Source organism: Humulus lupulus, chromosome 5, assembly GCF_963169125.1.
Source record: "Humulus lupulus chromosome 5, drHumLupu1.1, whole genome shotgun sequence".
In the NCBI taxonomy this organism is placed as follows: Eukaryota; Viridiplantae; Streptophyta; class Magnoliopsida; order Rosales; family Cannabaceae; genus Humulus; species Humulus lupulus.
In genome coordinates this window covers 206563040-206570683 of record NC_084797.1, presented here as the reverse complement: position 1 = coordinate 206570683, position 7644 = coordinate 206563040, and positions in this window count along the sequence as shown.

Here is a 7644-nt window from a genome sequence, read left to right as displayed (position 1 = left end):
ACTAACATTTTGCTTACTGATTGCCTCCCGAAAGTTATGACCTTACTTTCAGGCCCACGCCATAAGGTATTGACGAACCATCCACTGCAACAAGTATTAAAGAAACTCAAATCATCGGGAAGACTCCTGAAGTGGGCCATGGAGCTTAGTCAGTTCGACATTGCATATGTCCCCAGGATTTCCATCAAGGGGCAAGCCCTACCCAACTTCATTGTGGAGTGTACTGGGATCATTGAAGATGAACAACCCATCAACCCCGTCATGCCTCTGTGGAAGGTCTTCGTGGACGGAGCCTCAAATGAAAATGGGGTCGGGATCATCTTAATATCCCCCCAAGGACATCAGTTGCAGAGCGCCCTACACTTCTAGTTTGAAGCGTTGAACAACGAGGCCGAGCACGAAGCCATATTACCTGGATTACCTCTGGCCCGGGAGGTAGGGGCAGCAAGTATATAAGTCTATAGTGACTCCCAATTGGTGGTCAGGAAGATTTTAGGGGAATACCAAACAAAGGGGGAAAGGATGGCTGCCTACATCATGCGAGCCAAGGAGTTACTCCAATCCTTCAAGAAATATCTCATCAGCCAAATCCCAAGGGAGCAAAATGTGTTTGTAGACACATTGGCAAAGTTGGCCGCGGATGTTGAAGCAGAACTCTTGAGGCTTGTCCCAATCAACCATCTTCCCGCACCTAGTAATCAAGCCCCCGCAATCAATGCCATAGATTACTCCACATCCTGGATGGGCCCTCTCATCCACTACTTAACCACGGGGGAGGGGGGATTGCATGCGGACAGATCGACCGCTAGGAAGCTTTAGTACTAGGTTCCCAGATACGTCATGGCTGATGACAAACTATATCACAGAGGGTTATCCATGCCATATCTCTTATGCGTGTCTGGGACAGAAATGAGTGCAACCATGCACAAAGTGCACGAAGGTTTCTGCAGAGATCACACAGCCGGACTCAGCTTGTCCAAGAAAATCCTAAGGCAAGGATATTTTTGGCCAATGATGAAGAAGGATTGTGTTGATTACGTCTGCAAGTGCGAACAGTGCCAAAGGTACGCGAAGAACCTGCGAGCCCCTCCAACGGAAATAACCCTGATGACCAGTCCCTGGCCCTTTGCAATATGGGGAATTGATTTGGTAGGATCGCTCCCGACTGGTAAAGGTGGTGTAAAGTATGACATCGTGGCTGTCAACTACTACACTAAGTGGGTCGAGGCGGAACCAATGATCACCATCACCTCCGAAAAGGCATTGGACTTCGTCATCAAAAACATTGTATGTTGATATGGCCTCCCTCACAAAATCGTGTCCGACAACAAGAAGCAATTTGATAGCATCCACTTCACTGACTTATGTGGAAGACATGGCATCATCAAAAGCTTCTCCACGGTCGCCAAGCCTTAAGCAAACAGAGGCCGTGAATAAGATTTTGAAGGGGACATTAAAGAAAAAGCTTCAAACCTGCAAGAGCAAGTGGCCGGAAGAACTGCCCCGCGTCCTATGGGCATATCGGACCACAGAAAGAACGTCTACCGGACATACTCCCTACTCAATGGTATACGGATGTGAAGTGGTCATCCCAGTGAAAACGGAAGGCCCGTCTCACAGACGAGACACGTATGATCCCGTTCAGAACAACGCCTTACTCCAAGAATCCTTATATACCATTGGAGAGATCAGGGGAGAATCTCAAGTTTAGCTTAAGATGTGTTAGGGAAAGATCGCCAGACACTTTAACTCTAAAGTTAAAAGTCAAAAATTTGAAACAGGTGATCTAGTCCTTAGAAGAGTCTTTCGTGCAACCCAAGATCTGGGAGTGGGGGCTCTAGGACCAAACTGGGAAGGACCCTAAGAAATCCAAAATGAAGTATGTCTGGGAATGTATTGCTTAAGGCGACTAGACGGAACAGAGGTCCCAAGGGCTGGAACACAGAACACCTCCGCCGATGCTATCAATAGTCGGGAGGGCCTGATTCTGTTATTAATTTTTCTTGTAAACGATGTACGCCCCAGGGCTATTTCTTACTTAATAAAAATGGTGTGTACAAAACATCATAAGGAAATATTGTAAAGAAATCAAAGCTCGCGTCCGTCTTCGTTCTTTTTCTAACAAGTGAACCTAGACTCCAATCTTTGATCACTTGGAGGGTATGACCATCTATACGAACAAGTCCAGGAATAAAAACAAAACAGGATGCAAAATGTAAAATTTAGTCCTAATCCGGACTGTATAGACTGGGGGTAGCAAAACCCAACAAAACTCAATAGGACGCAAGGCTTAGGCCCAGTCCTAACCCACACACATATGGTCCGGGGGTACAAAACCAAACAGGACGCAAGGCTCAAGCCCAGTCCTAACCCAAACACATATGGTCCGGGGGGTACAAAATCCAACAGGACGCAAGGCTCAGGCCTAGTCCTAACCTGAACATACATGGCCTGGGGGGTGCAAAACCCAACAGGACGTAAGGCACAAGCCCAGTCCTAACATGGACATACATGGTCCTGGGGTATAAAACCCAATAGAACGTACGACTCAGGTCCAGTCCTAACTCGGACATACATGTCCGGGAGTACAAATTACCTAAAAAATGGTTGACCAAGCATGGTCTCAAGTAACCAAATCCTTGTTCATGTCTCCTCTATAATGGCCCAGAACCATTGGAACATGAGTCTAAGGTCTAAGTTGTTTAAAATTAGACTTATAAATGGCCCAGACAGTTGGAACCTGACCCCTAGGTTCGAAATAAGCTAATCAACTAATCTATAATTGTCCAGACCATTGGAACCTAAACATCATAATCAGGACAAATAAATATGACGATAGTTAATAACTCCCTAGCGGTCCAGGCTGTTGGAACATGAACGACAGGATTAAAGCGAGTTAACTAATTAAGTCATATCCAAAAGAAATCCAGGTTGTTGGAGCCCGAACTACAAAATCAGGATAAAAAAGCTAGTCATATTGATAAGTCTGAAACGATCCAGGCCGTCAAGACCCGAACACGGATCCCCGGATAGGCTAAATTCCTTCTACAACCTTTCCCTAGTGGTCCCGACCATTGGAACCAAGACTAAACATTTGACTCATGTTCATGCAAAGTGGTAAAACACTTACTGAATTTTGGAGGAAAAATAAACGAATAAAAATGGGAAACATTGTGCAAGAAATAAAATCAATATATAAAAAAGCAAACAAGAAAAATTGTCTTGGACGCATTCGTGTCCACAAAAGTGATACAAATATAAACAAAAAAGAAGCCCTGATTACAACTTAAAGGCCCAGGTCTAGTCTTCGCCCTGATCTGGAACATCCAGGACTGTCTCGCCTTACTCATCCCGGCCAAAAGCTCCGTATCAGCTTTCTCTTTAGCCTCAAACTCAGCTCTCTTCGCAGTTGGATTGGGATAAACGCGGAGGTTCATGTCCTTGTCCTGGAGCCAGGCCATGTAAATGGCCTCATTGAAAGTGGCCTCCAGCAAAGCATTGGCCTGCTCCTACTCTTGGTGAACCTCTTCGTTTCGCTTTACCTCCAGCTGAAAAAGGTTGTCCAAGGCTTGAACCCGAGACTCGAGGGTTGCAACCTTCTCCCTGTCCTAGCAAGATTGGGCCTCAGCTGCTTCCAGGAGGGCTTTGGTTGATGCCTATGAGCCTCGAACACGAACAAGCTCTGCCTCCAGGCTATCCACCAACTTCTTATGGTCAGCGTCCTTCCTGGACAAAGCTTCCTCATGCTGAGCTTAAATCCGAACAGCCTTCTCGCGGTCAGGCTTGAGCCGAGCAACTTCCTTGGCCAGGACCTCCTTAGAGGCTTCCCGCTGGTTCACGGCCCCCTCCAGCTGCATCTTGGTCGTCTCCAGCTTCATCGCCATCTCGGCAACCAAATCCGCGTTCTTATGAGCCAACAAGGCATCCTGGAACAAACGAAAGTTAGAAAATATACAAGTAATAAGTATGGTAAAGTAAAATCTATCACGGGCCTATGAATTACCACGGTGGCCTGGTGACGAATGGCCTGGAAGACGAACAGGACATCTTGGCTGGCCAAGGAAGCGTACTGCTTCAACTGGAGGGTAAACATGGTATTTCCCACCTGGGCCAGCAAATCTGCAGCCAACGGAGCCGTGTCCTGGCCCAGCTTAGGCCGAAACCTGGTCTTGGCTACCAATTTGTCCATAATAGGTTAAAGAGCATTGAAAGCCTCTGTACGGTTGGAAAATTCCACCTTCCACTGGATGGTCAGGGCCCGGTACACCTTGTCTCATTTGTCCTGGCCTTTGTCCCAAGCCTAGGGCACCATCTTCATCCTCTCCTCCTGGAGGACCAGATCCCCTTCCTCACGAAGAGCTGGGTTGATAAGGATCTTGGGTGCATCTGGGAGTTGTTGCATGATGATCAGGCTCTCCTCTAAGGAGTGCTCCTCGGCCAAGGCAAGATCCTTGGTCATGGCCCTCTTGGCCCGCTTCAGGGATCCTTCGGCGGCGGAGCTTGCTACCCTCTTCTCTGCCCTTCCACCCTTAGATGGCTCCTAATCCAAGTTAATAACTTGGAGAGGAACATCTTGGGGCAGGATCATTTCAGTGGGTGCTACCAGGGATGAAATCGTAGCTGGAGCCCTCTCAGAAACATCCGGGACTAGCCTAGAACCCCCAAACACTAGCTCCATGACCTTTTTCGCAGCCGGGCCCTTGGCAGTTTTCTTCATCGACGCCTTGGCCGCGACCGCCCTGGCCTCGATCATCTCTTTCATCTTGGCCATAGGGTTAGACATTTTTGGATCACCTGAAATAAATAGAGAAATTAATCAGACATTTCCATATGAAGGGGGACGATAGTAAAAAATTAAAGCAAATAGCAAGGTCTAAAGTTCTCCGGGATGAACCATTTTCTAAAGAATGGGCACGACTCAACTCCCTTAGGGCGAAGGAATGAATGCGATCCCCCATGTCATCCAGGTCCAGAAAATTACCGTACTGTAGGAACTCGGACGATTACATGAGGGTTAGTGTATCCAGGACAACGGGGCATGGAAGCCCCACTTCTCTAACGGCCACGATCAGGTAGTCTCGGTACATTTGCCTATCCCTAACTAAGTCCTCAAAGTGAGGAGCATAAGTTAAAATTAAAGGAAAATTACCTTGCTCTAAGATGTTGGCTCCGGGAGACCCAGTATTAGGATGAGCCCCCTCAATAAAGGCGTCCACCTCTTTGGATGCGACCCTCTTCGCTTGGCGGGCCTGCTTTTCCTTCCTCTTCTCTGCGTCCGCCCTAGCCGCGGCCTCCACAGCCTCGATATGCATGATGGCCAACTCTTCCCTCAGGGTGGGATCCCTCTCACATTGCAGCCCCCGAAGGCTAGGGCCCTCTATTGTTTGGTTGGCGGCAAGCCTCTATTGTCTGGTGACAAAGCCCCCCACGTCCAGCTCCTCGGCGCTAACGGTGGTGGAGAACTTCTTCCGGTCCAGGATCGATTTGGTGAGGAGAGTCTGGGTGTACAGTCTTGTTTCCCAGGAATGTGAGTGGGAGATAGACAAAACAAAAGGAAAACCAAAAGAATCAAGGGGGAAGACAACTTACCCACGCACTGAAAGTCCAACACCAACGTGGGGCTCTTCTCCAGGAGGAACCTGGATGTCATGAACCAGTAGTGTTTGGCATCGGGGCAATGCTTCCAGGTGCTATAGGGAGCCAGATAGTTTCCGCGCGGCTTCAATCTGTAGAAGTCATCCCGGGTCTTGTCTTTGACATTAAGCTGCGACTCTAGCTTGTAAAAATACAACACATTCGCGAGGGTGGGCGCCGGTATCTCCTTAGACGCACAGAAGATGCGCCACCCCACGAATAGCTTGTAGGCCTAGGGCAGGAGTTGGAATGGCATGATTCCCACGAATTTTAGGAATCATACTAAGTATTTATGAAGCGGGAGCGTAGCTCCCACACTTATATGACCTACACTCCAGGCCCCGAACTCGCCACCCAGGTGTGGGCCTTCTCTTCCTTCATGGCCAGCCAGTTGTAGAAGAGTCCGAGTCGATTCTACACCCAAATGCTTCTCCAAGGCATTCAGCATCCGGTAGTTCTGGAACTCGTTTTTCTCCCCATCCATCTCCCATGTGTTTCACGTGGGAGGCTGGCGCCCTTCCAGGACGATGGGGCTCAATTGCACGAAGTCTTCCGGGTGAAGAGTGACGTCGCGGCTCATGATCAGGGATCTGGAGACAACAAAGGAAACAAAAAACCAAATAGTCAGCACCAGAACCTAAGAAAATTGGTTAAGGTACGGGGGTTTTCTCCTAAAACTTCTTGGAGAAGTCCCCTGCGAACCCAGATTCGGGATCAATGGAGATCCCAAGAGCATTGGTTGGGAGCTTGGAGTGAAAGGATTTTCCTTAATGTTCATGAATCAATCTCAGAATGTCCAAAGTGATCCACGACTCTACCGGAAATATTACCTAGATAATCTGCACTACAGACCTACACCGTTCTACTTAGGACCACGCGACATGGTGGTCCCGACTCCAACAATCCTATGGTCGCAGAATTAATACTACAAAAAAAGGGAAATAAACAGAGGCAAAAGACCAGAGAACTTACTGTGAGGTACTGGGTCTGAAAGTCGTAGAGTCTCCAGCGACAGGACCGACAAGATCTCATCCTTGAATCGACAAAGGTGATGCAGGAGGTTGTCTACTGGTTGGACTGGAACCAGATCGTTTGATAGTTGTGCAAAAAAAGGCTGGGTCGGAAATAAGCAACAACGGAGATGAAGCAGTTGTCGAAGAAGTTCGTCAGAAAACTCGGACATAAAAAGCTCTCGTTTAGCTCTAATTATTAGAATGTGTAAAGTTGTGAATGAAATTTTGGAGGTATTTATAGGGCCAAAAACACAATGCTTGATCCGACGGTTCAGAATGGCTCTCCTCATCTAACGGTCCCGGATTATGTAGAGGTTTAATTAGCCCCATCAAGTATCAGATCATGGATTCGCCACTTCGCGATCCGCGTCCACTCGATCTAACGATCCACGTTAGGAAATTTTCAAAAAATCCTCATCCAATTGTCCCAGATGATGCAGAGATATTAAATAGCCCACTCAAACACCCTATCAGCATCTCTTGTACAGACGAGATGCCTCAGAAATCATGCTGACACTCGTCTGACAACATGGCAATCAACAGATTCTCTCCAGATCCATGAGGTGCGAGTGACATAGACACACCAATTATTGAGGGACACGTAAGTAAAAAATGGGGGATTCGAAAGGATGGGGATCACCCAAGTGGCCCCTAAGTAAATGAACTTGCTGTATGGGAAACAAACCAGGCTATTGGGATTTGATCAGGGACACTGATGCAAGCCCCTTCCATGAAAAGTTAACCGAGTGGTCCCCATGAAAATGAACCCATTCTCTGGGAAACAAATCGGGATGTCAGCATTTGATCTGGGAGAATGAAGCAAGTCTCCACTATGCAAACACAGACAAAGACTTGGGAGTAAATGTTATCCCCATTTTTCCCATGGACGTGTTGGTTTGTGGGTTCTCTCGAAGAGATCAAAAGCCCAACCTAAGCCCAATGGACAGGGATGAAGAAAGTCCTAGTGATCCAATCGTCAATAAGCTCAACATTGTAT